Raw genomic sequence first — 22,742 nt, 5'->3', positions numbered from 1 at the left:
TCCGGCAGACTTGCTGCCGACGAGGGGCAAGCTGCGGCTAGGCGTGGCCAGGCTACTGTGCCACGTCCTCCTTACCAGGATGAGCCAGACTCGGACGACCATCTATCTCCCACATAGGTCGTGCTGTGAAGGCGTTGAGCCCATGGAGGTATTTTTTTTTGGCTCAGCATCATCGCATGTGGATGTTGAGCAGCACCCTGTACCTCCCCCCTCCTGGGTGCCTCCCCTCCCCCCCGGGTCATATGTGGCCATTTTTGATTTTTCTTTTAGTTTAGTTAGTTAAGTTTCTGTTTGATAGTTAGTTTAAATAGGTAATGTAGGTTTTCCATAGTTAGTGTAATTAGTTAATAGTTGAGTTAGTTTAAAATTTGTAGTCTATTGTGCTTACATGTGACTGTGCGGTGCCTTGTGGTTTTTGAAGGCATCCACTGTCTGTTCCAGCTGGGCCCTTCATGGTTGTCTTGTGTATGTGTTTGCTGCTTGGGTTCCTTGACTCACATATGCCACTCCTGCCTCCCTTATCCATGGGCTCGCAAGGATGGTTCGGTGTAACAGAATTTTACACAAGGGCTTTGGAGTGTCATATCTGTGGCATGTCTGGTGCTTTTTGACTTGTGTTGACACCCCTAGTGGGGATGATTTAGGTGTAATTGTCCACTGTTCAGCTTTTGCTAGATGGGGCGTGTCATGATTAATGTGGACATTGATTGCTATGCATTGTGTATTATGTTTCATATCTTTCCTGTACACGTGCTTGTTGCAAATCATGCTGTAGATAGTGTTCCACACTTTGGAGGTGAAAGACGGACTGATGGTGTGATTTGTGATGTGACTCTCTGACATGGTCAAGTAATGAGATGCCTGATGAGACACACACAGATCACTTTGATGCATTAATCATGTGTTTCATGCACTTTCTGCAGGGGGATGAGGCACCAGAGCACCTTTGCCAGCAGACATGGCCCATTGGACGACGTAATTCCTGACCCGTTTGTTGGTGCCCACATGCACATGTGTGCACAAGCAGAGCCACAGTGATTGCAGACCCACATCCTAGAACTGCTGACATGTTCCAAGGAACTCCAGGCAAGGTGAGCATCACAGGGGGGGCACGAGACAGCAAAGCTTGCACCAGGCGAGTTGCACGTGAAGGCTTAGTCACAGCACTGAGGGTGAGCTTAGACAAATATTGGTGTTGAAGCACACAATGCAGCTCAGATGTGTTTGTGGACTGATGGCTGTTGATAGTAGGGTTGTCTGGGACACATGCGGGGGCAGTGGCACATACCCTGCGGTACACCAAGGTTCATTGAGGCACTTGTATCAACCATGTAGCCTTCCAAGACATGGAAAGGGGCAGCTCACAGGGACATACAGCAAGGGACATACTCGGGTGCAGTGCATGTCTATTCCACGTACTTCATGATAAATGCACTGGCAACTTTGTTTTGGTCATGGTGGTACGCAACTTGCTCTATAGTCATGGCTTGCCATATGGGTCTGTCTGCTTACCCAGGGAACATTGCATGTTGTGTGAATTGTGACACATTGGTGTTCCATTTGCCACGCACCCACCAGCGGCTGACTTACTGCATTGACTGTGAATGACCCGTCACAGGGGTGATGTTATATATGGGTACGAAGCATGGAGCACAGATTGTCTGTTTGTAGAGTTGTATGTTGTTATGGGGCATGTTTTGTGTTGTGTTTTTGTGTAATTGGCACGTACTGGTTGCTGACTGTGTCTCTCTTTGCAGCATTGCAGTGCTCCTGTAACCGGACCTGAGAGTGTGCAGGCAGGAGGCCAGCACTCAAAACCAGAGCTAAGTGTCTTGTTGTATTTTCTTACAAACTGCCCTGCATAGGCTTGCTGGGGAGTGTACTGATGCATGGATGTATGTGTGGTCCTATTTGGTATGTTTTTTACCCTAATCACCCTTGATCCTATGCAATTTCGAAACCTGTACCCTCTACCCGGTGTTCCTGCTTCCCATGCCTATCCAAGCAATGTTCCCTGACCCTCTTTCCCCACTGGGGTTGCGGATGCCTGTGTAAGCCCCGAACTTGCAGGCGCCAAAACCCTAGAGGGGGTGGTTGGTTCGTACCACTCCTGAGCCTGGACTACAGAAGGCCATGACAATGATGTCCAAGTTTGTTTGGATTGTGCATGTGTTCATGCAGGTTGTACATTTTCGTGCATTCCCTGGTTTCATGTGTCATTCCTGCTCCCCTCACCTGCCACGCATTCCAGTCATCCAGTGTGTCTACACCTGTCCAGACTGCATATCCCTGAACCTCTTTCCCCACCAGGATCTCAGGGGCCTGTGTGAGTTTGACCTTGCAGGCACCCGGGACATGGTGTGGGTGGTTGTTTCATGAGACTCCAGCGCCTGTACAGGGGATCTGTGACAGTACACATCCATTCATGGTGCATCATCCTATGTCATGTACCACACATGTCTCACATCCTGTCGTGACATTGTTTTGCTGTGCTACCTTGGTTGTTGCATCATTGTGGTAGTACTTGGCCTTTGAGACGTACTGCTATGTCAAGTCATCTACTGGAGGGTGTTTGGGTTCCTTTTCATGCCTTGGATTATGTGATTTTGGAAATGAGTGTGGATTCTGAGGGTTCAGGCATCTCTTTACACACAAGGTGGGAGATGGACACGAAGGGTAAAGGTGATCCTGTGGCCAGGTGGGAATGAGGGTTGGAGGCTCCATGACCCAGGTGCAGTTGTTCAGTGGGTCATGGTCATTTGCGAGGGGGGGGGGGGTTGTTGTTGATAGTTGCGTTGCCCTGCAGTGTGATGGGAACTCTGACATTGTAATGTTGTTGTCCTATGTACATGTTGTGTTCTGCTGATCAATGCCTGTTCATGTGTTGTGTTTTCCTTTCAGGTGCGAGGGGATAGTAGTGGTTTGACATGCTGGGGTGTACACATGGTGGATGTTCACATGTGATGTGTAGGGAACACTGATGGTCACTTGAGTGCACATGCATATGTGGAGTGCATGTCCTTGCAGAACCACACACTTGCACTCGGATGCACTCCATGTACTCCCACCCTTGCATATCCACGTGTACACTGTTTGCCTTCTGGTGCCCACTGTGTCCCGCCAGCACATGTTCTGTGACCGATTATGGTTCCAGTACATGCCTAATTTGATGTTTGATGTAGTCTGTCACTTAGATGTGATGCTCAGGGTGTGCATCACACGCAATGGCTGTTCACTGTGCTGTGCGCTGAGCAGTGTGATGCAGGAGTAGGACATTGCACACATGAGCTGCAGTGTTCATTTTGCAATGCATCATGTGCATATAGCCAGCCATTCATTGTGATGTTACGTCTACGACTGTTGTAATGCATTTGGAATCGACTTATTTTTGGTGGGACATTTTGTTGGTCTGTCATTTCATCGGATTCCGGGTCAGGCATCATTGTCCGATGCCACTGTACATTTAGGACATGGAAATGTGTACCTTATCGTTACTTGGTCGGTGTATGGGTATTGCTTGCCATGTCATGTTGATGTTTGGGAGGGTTTGACTGACATGACAGTGATGGCCATGGCCTGTTTTGCAGGTGTGTGTGATGCACAGCTTGCATGTCCAGGTCATCCGCTTCTCAGAGCAACTAGCTGGGGGTAGGTTTCTCTCCACAGCAGGGCCCTCCCCCTCAAACAGACTTCCTGACTTGAACTTGAGGGGAGCCATCTCCAGTTCTGGAAGCACCTCAAGACCTTCCTCTTTGCTTCTGCTTACTCTCTGCCTCTCCCTTGCAGAATTGTTCACTGGAACTGCACAGGAGCTGCAACTGGGCCACTCTCACCAACCTCGGTCCCTGGCCCAGCCACTGTCCACTTGCACTGCCACCCTGGCAACCCCTGCACTGCAGTACTGTCTCTCTATCCCTACAGCCCTCCCTTCCCAGCACTCGTCTGCACTTACCTTAGCAGTTGCCACCAGGCGACCTATGTATAATTGTTTGGCCTACTTCCCCTGTACTGGACTCCCCCCCACCCTTGCACTTTTCCCTTCCCCCTACCCCTGCACTTGCACAATCACAATGACACCTGGCCTAGTAGTACCGTTCTCTGTGTTCCCTTGTTCCCCCCCCCCTGCCTCATTGTGCCTTGTAATACTTGTGTATGGCTCATGTCATGTCACATGTCATATGTGTGCATTTTGGTTGCACAGGATAGCTTGTGTTTAAGTAGCTAGGGATGCAGACGATGTGGCACTTCCATGGCAACTATCTCAGGGTGGTAGGGTTGTGACAGTTGACTGTCACTTTGTCATCATCGATTGTCACCTGGTATGTGCCAGGCCTGTGTGCACTCCGCAGGGGTGGGAGTTTAGGTGAAAAATGTGGCCACAAGCTGGGTCCGGGCTACCTCGCCACGTGCCCTGTCCCCTCCCATGGGCAGCGCCTGTGCCTGTGGTTGGGGATGTGGGGGCACCACCATGTCCACCGGGACGCCCTGCCATGTTGCAACATTGTGCAGGACACATGCTGCCACAATGATCCTGCACACAACTGCTGGTGCATAGAGTAGTTGCCCACCAGAGCGGTCAAGGGAGCGGAAACGTGACTTGAGCACTCCGAATGTGCGCTCCACTATGCCCCTGGTTGCAATATGGGCAGCGTTGTATCTTACCTGGGGTGGTGTGGTGGGGTTCCGGATTGGCGTCATCATGTGGTTGCTCAGAGGGTAGGCACTGTCCCCTGGGGAGGTGATAATTGTTCAGATTATTAGGGTTGGTATATTTGTCTGTGTGTGACTTGCATGCATGTGCAAGGGCATTTGTACTCACCTAGGAGCCATGTGTCGCCATGCTGCCCAGCTTCCAGGGCCCGGCTCAGGGCGGACATTCTGTATATGAAACTGTCATGGGTGGAGCCAGGGTAGTTTGCATACACAGAGGTGATGATTCCCTTTGCATCGCATACCACCTGTACATTGATGGAATGCCAGTGCTTGCGGTTTCGGTAGATGTGCTCAGTGGCCCTAGGTGGACGTAGGGCCACATGGGTGCAATCTATGGCACCGAGCACTTTGGGGAAGTGTGCCACCCTGAAAAAATCCAGGACAACGGCCTGCCTTTCTGCGGGTGTTCTGGGCATGTATATGTGCCTGCGGACTGAGGGGCGCGCTGTCATGATTGCCAGTACCTGGTGTAGGCAGCGTGACTGCGTGGCCTGTGAGACCCCCCCCACTATGGCAGTGGTCCGCTGAAACGACCCAGTGGCCAAGAAATGCAAGACATTGAGCAGCTTCTCCAAGGGGCTCAATGCTTGGGAGCAAAGGGTGGGGGATGTGAGGTCATCTTCCCACTCCCTGACCAGGTCTAGGATGATATGGGGTGGAAACCTATACCTGCCGTAGACCTGGTCGTAAGGCATCCCAAAAAGGCCTGTCCGTGGTGCAAAAATGCGTGCCCTGGCTATTCTCCTCCTCCTGCGGTGTCCCACAATCACTGCAGCAACAAATGGGGCATTCATCGTCGCTGTATATATGCTGTTGTTTGCGCGCACTTTTATGCTGTGCGCGGGCGCGGGACGCCTCCGTGTGGGCGGACTCGTTGGTTTCCCGTATTCGGGTGTCATCGCGTGTGATCGGAGGGGAGCGAGCGTACACGCGATTGGCCTGGGTACGTGTGTTTCGGGGTGCGCGGGTAGTTCCACACGCGATTGGCCTGGGTACGTGTGTTTCGGGGTGCGCGGGAAGTTCCACACGCGATTGGCCTGGGTACGTGTGTTTCGGGGTGCGCGGGTAGTTCCACACGCGATTGGCCTGGGTACGTGTGTTTCGGGGTGCGCGGGTAGTTCCACACGCGATTGGCCTGGGTACGTGTGTTTCGGGGTGCGCGGGTAGTTTCACACGCGATTGGCCGGGGTACGTGTGTTTCGGGGTGCGCGGGTAGTTCCACACGCGATTGGCCTGGGTACGTGTGTTTCGGGGTGCGCGGGAAGTTCCACACGCGATTGGCCGGGGTACGTGTGTTTCGGGGTGCGCGGGTAGTTCCACACGCGATTGGTCAGGGTACGTGTGTTTCGGGGTCCCGTGAACTTTCACACGCGATTGGTTGGGATCCACGTGTGTACTGTCATCACGTGCAATGAGGGATACTCCCTCGCACGTCACGTCACAGACGCGCTCACGCGCTGAGGGCCTTTGGTCCAATGAAAATGCGTATGCGTGCAGACGCGCTTACGCGCTAAGGGCCTTTCCTCGAATTACACGCTGACGTGCAGAATTTTCACGTGCCAAATCACTCCGTATCAAGCTGGCCACGCGTAAGCACACGGAAGACCACGCTCCTGCCCAGAAGGCCGAACTACTGCCCCCCAGAGCCCCGAGCACGCTCCCACCTGCCATCTGCTGCTGCCTGACTGCCTGCTGCCCACGTGCCCTGCCATTTGCTGCCTGCACATCAGCCAGGGGTGCTGTTGGTGTGACCACCCCTGCTGGAACCAAAGACTCCCGACTGGGATTCCATCGCTCCACAGCCCAGCCCCAGGACCCAGTTGCCCACCCACTCCTGCCTCTGGGGTTGTCATGTCGGGGCAAACTCCATCTGTGACCACTGACAACCCCCGGCCAGAGAGGCAGAGGGGCACCAGCTTCAGTGCCACCGAAGTTGGTGTCCTGGTGGAGCAAGTCCTGGGGCAGTATGATGCCCTCTTCGGAAGTTGCCGCGCCGACAAGGAAGGACGGACTCGGATCTGGACTGACATCGTGACTGCCATCAACGCGGAGGGGGTGGCAGTCCGCGACTTCCAACATGTCAAGAAGCGCTGGGAGGACTTCAGGTCCAGGACCCTGACCAAGGCCCGGCGCCTCTTGAAGGCAGCGGATGCCAAGGGGCGCCGGGGCCACTTGTCGGAAGAACAGATGAGGGTCCTGGAACACATATCCCCAGCGCTCCACGTCCAGGTCCTTGAGAGGCAGACCCGTCTGGAGTCGAGCGGTGAGTGTACATGCATCCTGATTGTGAGCAGTGCGTGTGGTGATTGTTCAGTAGTGTGCAGGTTGCACATCTGTTTGTATGGGGTCGAGTATGGGTGCGGGTGTACAGGGCCGTGGGGCTGACACATGCGAGGGCTGTAATGTGTGAGACATGGATGGTGCCTGTGTGTGTGGGCTTGCATGCCAAATGCAGTTGTGTGGGCACACAAGTTTGTATGAATGTGTATGTGAGTAGACATGTCTGTGATGTCACGCATGTATGTTGTTTTCAGCTGATTGTATCAGCGCTGTGTACATGTGCATGTGTGTGTATTTGACAAGGGTGCAACAGTGATGCAACATGGATGCATGTGACAGCGGTATGTGGAAGCCTGATGGGCAGATGTGACATGGATGCCCGTCTGAACACTGCGACACTTAGCAGAGGTGTACACATGCATGCAAGTGTGGTGGTGTGTGTACATGTGTGGTGCACTTCCTGTGTTGCATGTGATGTCTGGCTCACCTTTGGCTGCTGATGCTGTTGTATGTGTATGGATGGTGTTGGCAGTTGCAACATGGCTGTGGTATGGCTCGTGTGTGCAAGTTGTAATGACATGTGTGTTGGGGATTGTGATGACATGTCAGAGGTTTGCCAATGCCACTCATGTACAACTGTCATGTGTGTATGTGTACATTGTACAGTGCCCTGATGCCTGTGTTTTGTTTCTCCCTGTCTGCAGCGTCAACTGATGAAGAGGGCGGAGAAGGTGCTGTGGAGCACAGCGGCGGGGATCCCACCGCCAGCCGGAGACGCAAGGCCCGGCTCCCCTCCCAGGTTGTCATCTCGTCGGGGAGTGAGGAGTCCGGTGCCGCGTCCCAGGCCGCAGCTGCCGGGGGGAGGTCCAAGAGGCGGAGGTTGCAGTTGGACTCCTCGGCAGCAGAAGGCGCAGCTGGGACCCCACAGGGCCCAACGGGGGAAGATGGCACAGAGTCATCCAGGTTGGTGGGGGGTTTGGTGGAGGAGGAGGCCGTGCAAGCACCGGAGACGGGGTCTGGGGGTGGGGATCCCACTGGTGCTAGTGGTGCAGTGCAGGACCAGGGACAGGAGGCAGCACAGGCCGCCGCGGAGGTGCCTGTGTGCAATCCTGTCCCTGATCCTGTCCCTGCATCATCTTGCACCAGCAGGGATGCCCATGTCCAGACCAGTTTTCAGGCAGGGGATGAGCTGACGTCAACTGGCCTTCCTCTGCCTGCGGACGTGGCTATCCAGGCCCGGGTTGAGCCTGTCCTGGCTGGAGTGGCGTTGCGTCAACGGGCCATGCGAGGTGACCTGCAGTCTTTTCATGAAGAGACTGCAGGTCATCTTGAATGGCTCGTTGACCACGTCAGCCTGCTGGGACAGGTCACCCAGGCCGGATTCCTCCGTCTGATGGGGCTTTCCACGACCCCCTCCTCAGCTGGACCCCCTACGCGCCAGTCGTCCTCTGTGCCATCTTCCCACCCATCAGTCACCTGGGTGCCCTGTGGAGCTGCCTCTGACGGTGCGGCCAGGCTGGTGGAGGAGGCATCCCTGCCACAGTCGGGAGTCGGACGTCCAGCAGGGGTGGCCACGTCAACGACTGCACCCCAGCCGGCGGAGGATGTGCAGGCAGCAGGAGGCAGTGCAGGGGCAGAGGCACAGCAGCAGCAGCACCATGGTGGGAGCCATGAAGGCTCGGGGCCTTCGACATCGGAGGGGCAGGCATCGGCCGGAGGGCAGGAGGACCCAGGACAAAAAGTGTCTTCCGTGTGGCAGCGGTTGGGCCACGCCATAGATGCGGAGCGGCAGCGGGCGGAAGAGGCACGGCTCTCAATGGTCAGGGCGGAGAACTCCATGCAGAGGGCCCTGAGGCGGGTCGAGTGCCTCGAGGCAATCCGCAGGGCTTTGGAGGTGGACACGTCGACGGCCCTGCGGACCCTCGGGGCCATGGAGGAGGACCGCCTCCGGGACATTGAGGAGGAGTTCGATGATGCCCTGGCCCGGCACATCCAGAAGTGAGCCGTGGAACTAGCCCGCTGCCCTTGTACATAGTTATGTAGGTAGTGTTAAGTTTCATTTTTGTTTTTATTTCATTTGGACCTTTTGGACATTGGCCACATTTTTGTATATAGTTTTTTTTATTAGTTAGTGTAGTTAGTTAGGTTTCCTTTATTTTGTTGGGATGATGGACCCTGGCTTCTTGCATTGTACATAGTTGTGGACTTGTACATACTTTCTTTTTTAACATTATCCATGGATCAATGGCTTATAATTTTTTTTTCACATTGGATTTTGTTTGGTGGACATTGACTTTGTACTACATTACTTTGGATTTCTATATTCTTTAATTTTTTTTTTTTATTTTGAACGGACATGCTTCTTTTCATTTTTTTCCATTCACATTTCTGTTTCTTCATTTTTGTTTCTATTCATCTTTCCTTTAATACATTATTTATTTGTTGCACTTCAATGTGTGGTGTCTCATTGTTTTCATGCATTTCATGTTATGTGTTTTGAGAATCACTGACACCCATTGGGTGTATGTGAGGGACATGTGTTTGTTTTGGAACTTGCAATTGGTGTTCTGTGATGTAATTGCAGAATATGAGTGGGTGGATGCAATACTCGGGTGGGTGTTTTGCATTTGGGGGCTGACCATAGAGACCAGGGATCTGGACTGTGATGACATGTTGGGTGGGGAACATGAGTTGGACATGGGTGGGGGCCTGCTGGAGGGTGCCCCTGGATGCTGGGGGGTGAGGGTGCAGGGGGACATGTGTGGGGGCCTGGTGGAGGGTGCCCCTGCACTGCTGGGGGGTGGGGGTGGTGGGAGACATGTGTGGGGGCCTGGTGGAGGGTGCCCCTGGATGCTAGGGGGTGGGGGTGCAGGGGGACATGAGTGGGGGCCTGGTGGAGGGTGCCCCTGGATGCTGGGGGGTGGGGGTGGTGGGAGACATGAGTGGGGGCCTGGTGGAGGGTGCCCCTGGATGCTAGGGGGTGGGGGTGCAGGGGGACATGAGTGGGGGCCTGTTTGAGGCTGCCCCTGCACTGCTGGGGGGTGGGGGTGGGGGGAGACATGAGTGGGGGCCTGGTGGAGGGTGCCCCTGGATGCTAGGGGGTGGGGGTGCAGGGGGACATGAGTGGGGGCCTGTTTGAGGCTGCCCCTGCACTGCTGGGGGGTGGGGGTGGGGGGAGACATGAGTGGGGGCCTGGTGGAGGGTGCCCCTGGATGCTAGGGGGTGGGGGTGCAGGGGGACATGAGTGGGGGCCTGTTTGAGGCTGCCCCTGCACTGCTGGGGGGTGGGGGTGGTGGGAGACATGTGTGGGTGCCAGGTGGAGGGTGCCCCTGGATGCTAGGGGGTGGGGGTGCAGGGGGACATGAGTGGGGGCCTGGTGGAGGGTGCCCCTGGATGCTGGGGGGTGGGGGTGGTGGGAGACATGTGTGGGTGCCAGGTGGAGGGTGCCCCTGGATGCTAGGGGGTGGGGGTGCAGGGGGACATGAGTGGGGGCCTGGTGGAGGGTGCCCCTGGATGCTGGGGGGTGAGGGTGCAGGGGGACATGTGTGGGGGCCTGTTTGAGGCTGCCCCTGCACTGCTGGGGGGTGGGGGTGGGGGGAGACATGAGTGGGGGCCTGGTGGAGGGTGCCCCTGGATGCTAGGGGGTGGGGGTTCAGGGGGACATGAGTGGGGGCCTGTTTGAGGCTGCCCCTGCACTGCTGGGGGGTGGGGGTGGGGGGAGACATGAGTGGGGGCCTGGTGGAGGGTGCCCCTGGATGCTAGGGGTGGGGGTGCAGGGGGACATGAGTGGGGGCCTGTTTGAGGCTGCCCCTGCACTGCTGGGGGGTGGGGGTGGTGGGAGACATGTGTGGGTGCCAGGTGGAGGGTGCCCCTGGATGCTAGGGGGTGGGGGTGCAGGGGGACATGAGTGGGGGCCTGGTGGAGGGTGCCCCTGGATGCTGGGGGGTGGGGGTGGTGGGAGACATGTGTGGGTGCCAGGTGGAGGGTGCCCCTGGATGCTAGGGGGTGGGGGTGCAGGGGGACATGAGTGGGGGCCTGGTGGAGGGTGCCCCTGGATGCTGGGGGGTGAGGGTGCAGGGGGACATGTGTGGGGGCCTGTTTGAGGCTGCCCCTGCACTGCTGGGGGGTGGGGGTGGGGGGAGACATGAGTGGGGGCCTGGTGGAGGGTGCCCCTGGATGCTAGGGGGTGGGGGTGCAGGGGGACATGAGTGGGGGCCTGGTGGAGGGTGCCCCTGGATGCTGGGGGGTGAGGGTGCAGGGGGACATGTGTGGGGGCCTGTTTGAGGCTGCCCCTGCACTGCTGGGGGGTGGGGGTGGGGGGAGACATGAGTGGGGGCCTGGTGGAGGGTGCCCCTGGATGCTAGGGGGTGGGGGTGCAGGGGGACATGAGTGATGGCCTGGTGGAGGGTGCCCCTGCACTGCTGGGGGGTGGGGGTGGTGGGAGACATGAGTGGGGGCCTGGTGGAGGGTGCCCCTGGATGCTAGGGGGTGGGGGTGCAGGGGGACATGAGTGGGGGCCTGTTTGAGGCTGCCCCTGCACTGCTGGGGGGTAGGGGTGGGGGGAGACATGAGTGGGGGCCTGGTGGAGGGTGCCCCTGGATGCTAGGGGGTGGGGGTGCACGAGGACATGAGTGGGGGCCTGGTGGAGGGTGCCCCTGGATGCTGGGGGTGGTGGGAGACATGAGTGGGGGCCTGGTGGAGGGTGCCCCTGGATGCTAGGGGGTGGGGGTGCAGGGGGACATGAGTGGGGGCCTGGTGGAGGGTGCCCCTGGATGCTGGGGGGTGAGGGTGCAGGGGGACATGTGTGGGGGCCTGGTGGAGGGTGCCCCTGCACTGCTGGGGGGTGGGGGTGGTGGGAGACATGTGTGGGTGCCAGGTGGAGGGTGCCCCTGGATGCTAGGGGGTGGGGGTGCAGGGGGACATGAGTGGGGGCCTGGTGGAGGGTGCCCCTGGATGCTGGGGGGTGGGGGTGGTGGGAGACATGAGTGGGGGCCTGGTGGAGGGTGCCCCTGGATGCTAGGGGGTGGGGGTGCAGGGGGACATGAGTGGGGGCCTGTTTGAGGCTGCCCCTGCACTGCTGGGGGGTGGGGGTGGGGGGAGACATGGGTGGGGGCCTGCTGGAGGCTGCCCCTGGTGGCTGGGGGTGCAGGGGGACATGCGTTGGTGGGCAGTAGTGCTAGTTGATATGTGGGTTGGCTGGTGGGCATGGCCATGGTGGATGGGGTGCCTGCAGGACATGTGCTGGGTAGGCCCCTGTGGTGTGAGCCACCTGCAGGGGCCGTGGAGGGTGTAGAGGGTACACCTGGGAGGACCCACACGTGCAATTCACGTGTGCTGCTCCCCGCGCACCCCTGGAATCCACGTACCCGGCCAAATCGCGTGTGGAACTTCCCGCGCACCCCTGGAATCCACGTGCCCAGCCAAATCGCGTGTGGAACTTCCCGCGCACCCCCGAAATACACGTACCCCGCTCAATCGCGTGTGGAACTTCCCGCGCACCCCTGAAATCCACGTACCCGGCCAAATCGCGTGTGGAACTTCCCGCGCACCCCTGGAATCCACGTGCCCGGCCAATTTGCGTGTGTCACTTCCCGCGCACCCCCGAAATACACGTACCCCGCTCAATCGCGTGTGGAACTTCCCGCGCACCCCTGAAATCCACGTACCCGGCCAAATCGCGTGTGGAACTTCCCGCGCACCCCCGAAATACACGTACCCCGCTCAATCGCGTGTGGAACTTCCCGCGCACCCCTGAAATCCACGTACCCGGCCAAATCGCGTGTGGAACTTCCCGCGCACCCCTGGAATCCACGTACACGGCCAAATCGCGTGTGGAACTTCCCGCGCACCCCTGGAATCCACGTACCCGGCCAAATCGCGTGTGGAACTTCCCGCGCACCCCTGGAATCCACGTACCCGGCCAAATCGCGTGTGGAACTTCCCGCGCACCCCCGTAATACACGTACCCCGCTCATTCGCGTGTGTCACTTCCCGCGCACCCCCGAAATACAAGTACCCCGCTCAATCGCGTGTGGAACTTCCCGCGCACCCCTGGAATCCACGTACACGGCCAAATCGCGTGTGGAACTTCCCGCGCACCCCTGGAATCCACGTACCCGGCCAAATCGCGTGTGGAACTTCCCGCGCACCCATGGAATCCACGTGCCCGGCCAAATCGCGTGTGGAACTTCCCGCGCACCCCTGGAATCCACGTACACGGCCAAATCGCGTGTGGAACTTCCCGCGCACCCCTGGAATCCACGTACCCGGCCAAATCGCGTGTGGAACTTCCCGCGCACCCCCGTAATACACGTACCCCGCTCATTCGCGTGTGTCACTTCCCGCGCACCCCCGAAATACACGTACCCCGCTCAATCGCGTGTGGAACTTCCCGCGCACCCCTGGAATCCACGAACACGGCCAAATCGCGTGTGGAACTTCCCGCGCACCCCTGGAATCCACGTGCCCGGCCAAATCGCGTGTGGAACTTCCCGCGCACCCCCGAAATACACGTACCCCGCTCAATCGCGTGTGTCACTTCCCGCGCACCCCTGGAATCCACGTACCCGGCCAAATCGCGTGTGGAACTTCCCGCGCACCCCCGTAATACACGTACCCCGCTCATTCGCGTGTGTCACTTCCCGCGCACCCCCGAAATACACGTACCCCGCTCAATCGCGTGTGGAACTTCCCGCGCACACCCGGAATACACGTACCCCGCTCAATCGCGTATTTTACTTCCCGCGGCGCCACTTTTTTGATGCGCTGGGACTCTACCGCCTGCCTTCGTGTGGCGGACGTGTTTCAGCTTGTGCGCGGCTTTGGCTGTGCGTGGGTTTGCCCTATTCCATTCCATGAATACGTGTGGTTCGTGTGCGTGTGGGCGTTACCTCTGCTTCCGTGCAGTGCATCCCCAGTTACGCCCTTATTTTCGCGTGTTGTTCCCCATTCCGCGCGTTACGCCCCATGTCCCGCCCACTTTCTGCTGTGTGCGCTGAGGTTGTGCGCTTTCACTGTGCGCGTCGCGCACCGTCGCGCACGCCTTTCGCGATGTTGCAGTGACTTGTGCGCCATGCACGGGTTTGGCGCACATCCCGCGGTGAACACGCGCAGGGACTTCCATGAATCGCACGCGTGCGCGTGCGCCTGTTTTTTTCCGCTTGCGCCTGCTTGCGCCTGCTTGCGCCTACTTGCGCGTAGATTTTCGGCGCACGTTTGTTCCATGAATCGGCCCCTTAATACCTTTAAAGATGGCTTCTAGTCCTAGAGTTCTATTTTGCCTGTTATTAATCCCTTTTGATCCATGGGATATACGTCCACACCTTTTCAATCTTGTGTTTCTCTAACTCGCTGGGTTTGTACCTTATTTTCCAATCATCTTGTCAGTGCCCTGTTCAACAGGCTCATCCTGTCTTATTTGTATAGATGTGGACTGGATATTACACCCTCTTAGCGCACTATTTGTGTCAGATTGGAGTTTGGATCTCAAATTAATATCATTATTTCACTGATCATTTTTTGCACTGCCTTAAGCAATTCTATTATGTGTTTGTTTTTGTCTTTGGGTTTAAGTTAATTCTTGGGCAAGTTATTGTTTTGCCTTCTTCTTTTTCATTTTTTGTCATTTATCTTCTTCTGGGCACTGTTGCAGATTTCTGTCAAAATGGCATTCTCATACTGCTGGGATATGTTATGGTTTTGTGACCCATACAGTTCCTCTGGATGGGACACTGTCTGTTCTGTAAGCACACTGAGCTCCTGCTCTGTGCATTCTGGCTTGTGTATCAGCATTTCAGGCACCTTGACCTTGTCTTTTCCTCCTGACATGATGTTTATGTGTTATGGGGTTGAATTAAACTGTTGAGGCACAGATGAACACGTCATACATAACTATAACCACTACCCCGGTCCATTACCGCCCAGGAGAGACACGCTACTCACTAAGGCAACCATTTTGCCCATATCCTGAATGAGTGCAAAAGGAGATGAAAACACTATAAGCTAAAATGGCGAGAATAAACATGCTGACAATGAAATCACACATATACATCTATTAGACATGAAGCACATGTGCACGCAACACAAAGAAAACTCACTAGGTCAAATATGCATTTATACATGAAGAATATTAAAATGTGCAACCATAAAGACATGAAGAATATAACATTAGCTATATACAAGTAGACTGCAAAATGAAGAGCATGTAAGTATAACACACTAATATAGAAATGTGATAGTAATGGGCAGCAATCTTTTTTAAAATACCTAAAAGCCTTAAGACTTTAGAGCGCATAGAATGCTGAAAATACAGAAAAAAACAGATCCGTGAAGAGCTCAGACAGTAACTTAAAGTCTAAGCCAAGGTCATGAAGAACTTATGGGGGATCTGCAAGTTGCAAAGAAGACACCAGATAAGGATTCCAAGGACACAAGAAGTATACTCATAAACTAATTGAAGTCTCTAAGAGCATAACCACCCATTGTAAGTCAAGGGAAGGATAAATGTAAGTCAGAGTACCCAATGAAGAACAAGCTCAAGAGTGCCCTCAGTGGTCAAAGAAACTGCAACACTTATTATACCAATTTTAGCTAAACTAGTCATAAATGAAGGGTGAAATCATTTCAAACACGGTCCTCTCACACATGACCCATAATTCAAGAACACTGTGTATTAATTAGAGCAGACACAGATAAAACACCTGTTTTAATCCTCACACATATTCCCAAAGGCAAGGGATCTTAAAAGCTGATCACTTTGGCTCATGGCCTAGGAGATGAGTGATGGTATTTTTATTTTATTGAAGCAAGAAGCCTGTGGACCTCTCTTCCCCTACTCTTAATTTGGCTTATGATTTGATGTTCTGTCAGTTGCTTAAGGTTGGTCAGCAAGATGCCAATCAATGAAAAGCACAACACCAGTCCACCTCTTATGTATTCTGCCAACCAAGTAATAGTTGTAAGAGTGATGCAGTTTTGTTGATATCAATTTAGAGGTGGTTTTAGGAGGAGCCATCAGTTAAGTATTATCCAATTGAAGTCTAACACTTACAGAAGTATATACATAGTTACTTAAATGATCCAATCCCCTTGCCACACAGGTTTTGTATTATGATGTGATCATTATGACGTGTTTTTGGTTTAAAATACAATGTTTTGTATGAAGCGCTTGAAGAGTCAAGCAATTTGATGCTTGTATGATGTCCCTGCTTTATGTTGGATCGTTAATTTTCAAAACAATTTTTATTAGTTTTCACAACAAACTATTAACATTCAACAAACCAGCAATACACATCATGAATCTGCCACATATAATACTTAACGTTTATACTCTGCTGTTTACTGTTAACCCTCCCCACCAAGTTGAGCCTACTCCACCTCACATTCTGCCATTCCTTCATTTTGGGTTGTTCCTGCAAATGTTGGATTGTTAATAAAGCGGGTTCTGCCTTTCACGTTGACTATTTCCATTATTGAGTGGAGGATTTACCAGCCTTTCATTTTCTGCTCAAACTGCAGTATTCCAGACCATCTTAACAAAACGTTCTTAATTTTGAGTGCATTGAGTTTTCAAAGATGGCCACTGCTGAACTTCCCATTCACGCTATGACGACTTCCAGGGACGTCATTTGGGGGTCGCCAGAGGTCGCAACTGCGACCTCTGAGGTCTCCCTTGCGACCTCTGTGGTCTCCCTTGCGACCTCTGTTAAAAAAAAGAAATAAAAAAAAAACATTTCGTTTTTTTTTCTTTTTTTTTCTTTTCGTTTTTTGTAATGCAAGGTCCTGGAGTGGCTGGCTCTCATGTTCAGGCCCTTTAAAAAAAAAAAATAAGACAAATAAGAACAGGAGTGCCACAAGTCTAACACTTTCAGCACTGACCCTAAATAAGAAAGAATAGGAAACCAAATAATGTGTCTTTCTGGAATTCTGTACAATAATTACTAAACTCATTAAAGGTTTATTTCAGGCACACTTCAGGGGGTGAGTCACTGATTTAGTCTGTTCTTAAACGCCTCAACTCAGCCTTTAATCCTTCTGAGGTCGATAAATGAGTACCAAGACAGGTTGGGTGATATTGTGTGTATATTTTTTCTATATAAAGCGATTAAGTGTAAGTGCTATATAGTAACACATCATTATCATTTGGTCATGGACGTCTGCTTGCATTCACAGTAATTTGGTAATATGGGCCTATACACACTGACCTTAACGCTACATATGGCAATCCATTCTTGCATGAAATGTACATCACATTATAGTGATATCGTAACTATATTTTTCGTACTGTACAATGCTGTGATGTCACTTCCTGTTTTGGCAACGGGTGAAAGGTTCGTGTTCCATCGCTTCCCGCGATATCACTTCGGGGTGGGGTCAAATGATATCACTTCCTGTGATGTCATCAGGGGTCAAGGGTCGTGTGATGTCACTTCCGCTACCCCTGGCATTTTGGTGAAATGACGTCCCTGACGACTTCCCGTTCAGCAGAAATTCCACCAATTTACAGTGGTGGAAAATTAGCAGATTAACCCTTGATGAACAGTTTTTAGGTTGTAATTTTGCCAGAATGATTGTTACAGTCTACTCATGATTTGGCAGAACTGGGATGCTCGGCAGTAACAGTAATTCCACCTGCCGGAATTACCGCTATTCATTCTCCCAAACTGATCATGAGTGCCATAGTGTTAGAAGAAGCAATGTTAGTTTTACAAGTGGTGATGGCATTAACAATAATGCATGTTCTATTTATGATACAAAATGTATGATGTACATAATATATTTAGCAGCAGGAAAGCCATTACGACTATGACAATGTACTAATGTGTTTTTACATATGACATTTATCACGTTGTAATATATTTTTGGGTGTAGTCATATGTATTGGTGATGTGTAACATACTATTTTTTATGTACATACATTACATGGTATGTTTGTATTTTGTATATACAATCATATTTTTAGTGCAATGTATGTAAATGTTATGTTATATCTGTTCGATAAATAGTAGTATGTGCATTTTAGTATTTGATGTTTAAATCTAACGTGTTGATGGGTTGCATGACAAACGTTATTTATTGTACATTTTTAGGGCCTGATAATGAGTTGGGTGGTAGCCCTACTGGGATACTGCCCAACTTTATTAGGGTTAGTGCCCACCCATTTGCCGGTATTACCGGTAAATCAGGGGTTTGGCGCTATCTGTTAGTTCTCATTCCCAATTGGGTCCATTGGACCTAATAAGGAATTTCTGCTCAATTACCATGCAGTAATAATGTTGGTGATAATTGCACTGAAAATGGGCATTTTTCTAGTGAGATTCGGCAGACCCTTAAATGCGGCGGTAACAACCTTACCACCACACAAAAGGGCTACCGCCCAACTCGTGATTAGGCCCTCAGACTTTAATTAAAATTAGGTTAACATATAATCACTTTTACATTGAGTACATGTTGTAAAATAAGTTATTTATTACTACATTTGAAGTCCATTATTTCTAATCTTTACATGAATAAGTGAACAATATTAATATATTATTTGAAAGTTATCTAAAACGTGCACTTCCTTGTGATAAGTATACAATTCATTTGAAGTCTGTAATTGTCATTTGTACATGAATAAAATGAAAATGATTAATATGTTATTTGAAAGTTATCTAAAACGTGCACTTCCTTGTAATAAGTATACAATGCATTAATGAGTCAAAGGTTTTACAGTAAGGGAGTTACATGTTATGTAAAATGTACTTTTGAGAAGCATGTTTAATTTTTTACCATTAGCTAAGTGTGTATTCAAATGTACTGTCATTGAGATAATATGTTATATTGGTTTAGTAAACAAAACAGAAACTGTTTTAGGAATCATGCGATTGGAAATGTTCCAAAAGTTTTGGAATGGTGAACGTGCATCTTACATATCCTGGCAATAGGCATTTTCTTTCCAGTATTCATAATGCAGTGAATATTTGTTTGTGAAAGAAATTCCATTGTATACTCAGCCCAACATAATCAAAAAGTGTAAGTGTACACATTTTATGTGCGCATATTCAGATCACTCTCTTAGAATAACAAAAAGGCTATTTTAAGAGACAGCAGAATAGAGTACCCAAAAATGGGTCAAGTTGCTACAGCATCCATTCCATACGAGCATGTCATGCATTGTTTAATTGGAATTTTGAGTGCTGCTTGTCATGCGAGCAAGGCAAGCAGCAATCACAGTTACAAGTTAATGCGGACTGTCGTTAGTATTTATTTCATTCTATTTTAGACCTTGAAAAGTAGTCCCCGTGGAACCTACCCTTTCATTTTATTGTGTGCTATTTTGTTTTTTATATTTCAGGAGAAGGAGTGAGGGAGGGAGGTTAGTGAAGAGCCATGAACCAATACGATGGAGGGGCATATGGAGAAGGGAAGCTATGGAGCACTGTGATGTAACTGTCGAATTGGGCACTGACCTTCACTGATCCATCAAAGGCACAATAGAATTGTTCCGCCGCTGTGGATGAGAGCATCACAACATATAGAGAGGACCTTTGTCTTCTGAAGGTAGGGGTGAACTGCCTCATGTATAGCCTGCAATGTGATAGTAGGAACCCTCTGCCCAACTGAGGAGATGCGAGTATGGGCTGGAGTGAGGTGATGGTGCTGTGGAAGGGGCCTCTACACCCTGAAAAAAGAATTGCCTTTCTGAGGGTGGTTGGATTGAATGTCTAAGTGTGATGCCACATAGAGGTGGTGCCAAAGGAGTAGTGCCCCTTCTGTTCATGAATGAGTGTGGCACCTCACTCAGTGCAGCACACGCAAAAAGCCTTATCCTTCGGCATTGCGCCAATGGTGGAGAAAAAACATCACACCCATTATTCCCTCTGACCACTGGATGTAAACGATTCCTCTTCCATGGTATTCTCCTCCTCCTTTCTCTCCTGCAGCTCATCTGCTGCAGTGCCTATGTTCCCTTCTCCAGGTGCTAACAAGTGGCACAATGCTGTACTCCTTGGGGGACGCAAAAAATCCCAAAGTTTCAATTAAACATGATACGCAATAGACCCCAATGTTGGGTGATTACCTCCCAGGTATTAGTTCTAGTATCTCAAAGTGTAAATAAATTCAGAAATTAATGATCAATACAACATCAATAGGGAAAACATTCACTCGGTATCCAGGTACTAAGTCCGGGAAATGTTCCATTAAATCACAACTCATGCTTTGGTGTGTTTCTTTTAGTAATTATAATTCGGAAGACAAAATTTCACAAAAGGAAGAACATAACTCATCACGTACAATTGTGCAAAAAAGCCATATGTGTGTATGTACAACAATTAGAAATGTACAAAGAAGTGTTTACATAAGTTGGTAACATCAAAATCGACAGTTGTGTTGCGAGTCTCACACAGCTATCTGGTAAGCATCAACATAAGTTCATTTCCTATGCACTTTTCATGTGTATCTAATAGGCACTTCTTATGGTGTATCAGTTGCCGACATGTTTCGGATTTCAAAACAATCCTTCTTCAAGGCTCCAGTGCCTACTATTCCTAACGATGTGTGTCCTTACTTGTCTGATTGTGCACCTGCAAGGTAACACAATAAAGTCTAAATAGTATGTAAATAATGGACAATAGATATATAGTTAAGTGTGGGTGTTTAAAGTTGAACTAACCTTAAAAACTCTTCTTAATCTAAAATATGGTCCCAGGTCTCTGTATTAGATCTTCATACAGGTTGGGAGATGTACCCACTTGTGTTGCTATCGGGTCGTCTTAAGTCGATAATAATGCCTTCATTCAGAGCCCACTGTATTGCAGCCATTAAATATCACGTTAAGCTTCTTGCGTGTGTCGAGGTGGAGGCAAGGGAAATTTGCAATCCTAGGTCTGGGGAAGAAGAAAAGAGGGGATAAAAGAATAGGTAGCTCGGATAGGGGACAGTAGAAACCTACATGTAAAAAGATTTGAGTGGAAATGGTGAAAATGGTGCCGCGGATGACCACGCATTTAGACATCATCGCAGCAGATGCCAGTTATCAAGAAGTCCAAGCAGGAGCTGCAAATACCCTGTGGCAAATCCTAGTGCCATATAAGAATAAACAAGTATAAATCTCACTTTAGTTTTCAGAAACACTGCAGACAGACGGTGCTCACTGGAGGCAGCCTTCTGCTGTGCCGAGTGTTGCTGTGGTTGCCCAGCAACTCAGACGCAGGCCTGTTAGGTCGCAGACCCGACCATCTTGGAGTGAATGTTTATATGTTGTTATGGCAACGTGAGTGTCCATCTTGGTATGGGCATGTGCATGGAATCTGGTTCGCCTGTATGTCGGCTTCTATAGATCAGCCTTCCCTGCGTTAGGTCTGGATATCACAAAATCTCTTAAGCATGCCAGGGCCCGGGTGTTTATATACCTCATTGAAGTGGATAGGAAAATGTTCATATTGGGTTGACAGGGGAAGGGGCAGTCAACCAAAATAAATTCGTCTGGGTGCCCCATCCCAGTCCATGTTGACATCATGCATGGTCTAATGATCGTGCGGAGCCCACAGCTGTAGCTCCCAACTATGTCTGGCTGGGCTAGACCAACTTGTCCAAGTAGCGTCTCATACGGATAGCTTCCTGAGTAGCGGTCGGAGTGATGCACATTACCGAGGAAGGATACATATCATTGCCACATTCGTGGGGATGACATATTACTTCAATCACTGATGCACAGTTTACCGACAATCATAGACACATTTCCATCAACAAGAAGTTCATGTTTGTACACATTTGATATTACCCCTAGTGTACAACATCCTGTCTTTTACCCATTTGGAGCAAGTGTCAAACAATATTCAGAAGGGGTGTGATCCACTGATTGGTGATGTGCATTGTGCAGGCTCTCTATCGTGCAATGCAATACCCAACTTTAAACTACATAGAAAGTGACAAAAACACAGGGCAGTTGCATTGTTGATACTGAGTAGCTCCTCCGGTGTCAGAGGAATTGGCTGAGGGCTACACTCTCACTCGTGCGTTTCGGGTGGAAGCTGGTTACTAGTAGCAAGGTGTTTCGGTCATCGTTTTCTTATAAATTCTGGTTGCCAGTCTGTATTAATGTTGTAAAGCTCTACATCCAGGAAGTTGATCCTTGTTCTGCTGCTGACATTCGTAAACTTCATGCGTGGGTGCATGTCATTCATCATGCTAAAGAAGTTCTGTAGTTCTTCTACTGGACTTGATCAAATGCCAAAGACATTGTCGATGTATCTTACACAAATCCGAAGATGTTGTGCCCATCTTGGTGAGGTCAGCACATGTTCATATTCTAAGTAGAAAATGTAGGCATTAGCATATGTCGGTACCATCGTGGCTCCCATGCTAGTCCCTGATAGCTGCAGAAAATATCTGTCCCCTAATTTAAAGAAGTTGTTCATCAGGACAAATTTTAGGAGAGTAAGGACAAAAAGTCTATCACCTTGGCAGTCCGGAGAACATAGTATCAGCCATTCAATTGCTTTCACTCCTGCTCCGTGTGCAATATTTTTTTAAACAGAGGTGACATCCATAGTGAAGAGGGTGACCTCCCTTCCACAAACTGAACCTCCCGGAGCTTACTTAGGAAGTGTGTTGTGTCTTTAATATAAGTCTCTGTTGTTTGGATCAACGACTGTAGCACTTTGTGAAGATATTTGGCTAGAGGTTCCAGAATGCTGTCTGTGGCTGCGATGATAGGCTGCCCTAGAGGTTTGTGAAGCTTTTTATGGATTTTGGGAAGAACATAC

Source organism: Ambystoma mexicanum, chromosome 7q (genome assembly GCF_040938575.1).
Source record: "Ambystoma mexicanum isolate Mex_15411 chromosome 7q, UKY_AmexF1_1, whole genome shotgun sequence".
Taxonomy (NCBI): Eukaryota; Metazoa; Chordata; class Amphibia; order Caudata; family Ambystomatidae; genus Ambystoma; species Ambystoma mexicanum.
This window is presented reverse-complemented; position numbering follows the sequence as displayed.